The sequence below is a fragment of the Schistocerca americana genome, unplaced genomic scaffold (genome assembly GCF_021461395.2).
Source record: "Schistocerca americana isolate TAMUIC-IGC-003095 unplaced genomic scaffold, iqSchAmer2.1 HiC_scaffold_1103, whole genome shotgun sequence".
Lineage (NCBI taxonomy): Eukaryota > Metazoa > Arthropoda > Insecta > Orthoptera > Acrididae > Schistocerca > Schistocerca americana.
In genome coordinates, this window is record NW_025725159.1 from 17,501 (window position 1) to 20,000 (window position 2,500).

Below are 2,500 nucleotides of genomic sequence, written 5' to 3' on the forward strand. Positions count from 1 at the left end.
TATTGTGCCTTAACCTAACCCGTATTGTGCCTTAACCTAACCCGTATTGTGCCTTAACCTAACCCGTATTGTGCCTTAACCTAACCCGTATTGTGCCTTAACCTAACCCGTATTGTGCCTTAACCTAACCCGTATTGTGCCTTAACCTAACCCGTATTGTGCCTTAACCTAACCCGTATTGTGCCTTAACCTAACCCGTATTGCGCCTTAACCTAACCCGTATTGCGCCTTAACCTAACCCGTATTGCGCCTTAACCTAACCCGTATTGCGCCTTAACCTAACCTATATTGCGCCTTAACCTAACCTATATTGCGCCTTAACCTAACCTATATTGCGCCTTAACGTAACCCGCGTTGCGCCTTAACGTAACCCGCGTTGCGCCTTAACGTAACCCGCGTTGCGCCTTAACCTAACCCGCGTTGCGCCTTAACCTAACCCGCGTTGCGCCTTAACCTAACCCGCGTTGCGCCTTAACCTAACCCGCGTTGCGCCTTAACCTAACCCGCGTTGCGCCTTAACCTAACCCGCGTTGCGCCTTAACCCAACCCGCGTTGGGCCTTAACCCAACACGCGTTGGGCCTTAACCCAACACGCGTTGGGCCTTAACCCAACACGCGTTGGGCCTTAACCCAACACGCGTTGGGCCTTAACCCAACACGCGTTGGGCCTTAACCCAACACGCGTTGGGCCTTAACCCAACACACGTTGGGCCTTAACCCAACACACGTTGGGCCTTAACCCAACACACGTTGGGCCTTAACCCAACACACGTTGGGCCTTAACCCAACACACGTTGGGCCTTAACCCAACACACGTTGGGCCTTAACCCAACACACGTTGGGCCTTAACCCAACACACGTTGGGCCTTAACCCAACACACGTTGGGCCTTAACCCAACACACGTTGGGCCTTAACCCAACACACGTTGGGCCTTAACCCAACACACGTTGGGCCTTAACCCAACACACGTTGGGCCTTAACCCAACACACGTTGGGCCTTAACCCAACACACGTTGGGCCTTAACCCAACACACGTTGGGCCTTAACCCAACACACGTTGGGCCTTAACCCAACACACGTTGGGCCTTAACCCAACACACGTTGGGCCTTAACCCAACACACGTTGGGCCTTAACCCAACACACGTTGGGCCTTAACCCAACACACGTTGGGCCTTAACCCAACACACGTTGGGCCTTAACCTGCTCTGTAATTGTCATACGACGCGTTAAATTAGTGTAGTGTTGCCTAACTGCAACCCCCGCAATATAGTTTGCTACCCGCACTGCCCGGTCCCCAGAGTATCGCTTCATGTTAAACACCTTGCAGCTATACACTGTAATGCGGATGGCAGCAGGACGTACATGCTCAATGCCCTTCGCAGTTGTTCATTGGCATTCGCATGGCGAAGCACAGCCTACGTTGTGGTACGGCTTGTGTCAACTGTCCGCTGATGTTGTACGTCCAAATCACACACTGTACTGCACATTGGTCCTCATGTACTGAATGATACATCGTGGTACATGTGTGACCGTACCACGACTGCGCCAACAACGGCGAACCATACGGTCCAAATATTGTGCACTCAGCTACGTGTCGTCTCCCTATAAGAGCTGGATTGCAGTATGGTATGCCGTGGATGGCGATCAGCATGAGCCGTCTGTTGATGTAGTGGCGCGTGTTGTCAGACGTAGTCGTCTCTTCTCACTCACCGTGATAGCATGGTGCACTGCGTTCCACATCTGCGACATGCGACAGAGGCCGGTTGACAGTCGTTCGCGCAATGGACATCGCATACGTACGGGGGCCACCTTCCACGTGTTCGCGAAGCGTGCACATGTTGTTGCGTGTATGTGGGCAGACATAGTGTGTCGTGACACCTGACACAGGCATGCAACAATCGTTGAATTTGCAAATGGCGATGGACGTCTACGTTTGCTGGTGACGTTACGCAAATGAACAACTGGTAAACCGTTGTGGTGCGGTTGTTCTCGCTAGAGGTGAATCAGTGATGGCGACGATCGGTTGAGCTACCAACCGGTTGTTTCAGCGATACCCACCATGCCCACGAACGTGAATGGCATGTGGGTGTGAAGCGATACGCGGCGGTGGCTGGGTGGGACCGTCCCCGGCCGGTGAGGGGGGGCCTCCCGGCGTGCTGGCCGCGCGGTGCGTGGGCGCACGCGCTACAGCCGGCTGGTGGGGGCGGCCAGTGGCAGGCGCGCCGGCCGACGGAGGCGGCAGGCGGCGCAGCTGCGCGCCGGCGCACCCTGCACGCGGCGCCGTGCGGCCAAAGTAGGTCCTCGCGGGCCCGGTGCGAAGCGCGGTGGACATCTGCAGTGTGCTGGTCCGATTGAGGACTGTGTGCGCTGAGGATGCGCCGCCGCCCGGCGCTCGGCGCCGCGACGCCGTCTGCTGCTCGGTCGCCTCTGCGGTTCTCGCAGGTGGTTTGTATCGCAGCTGTGCGGACGTGTTGGCGCGTTCGCTTCGGCACCCAAGT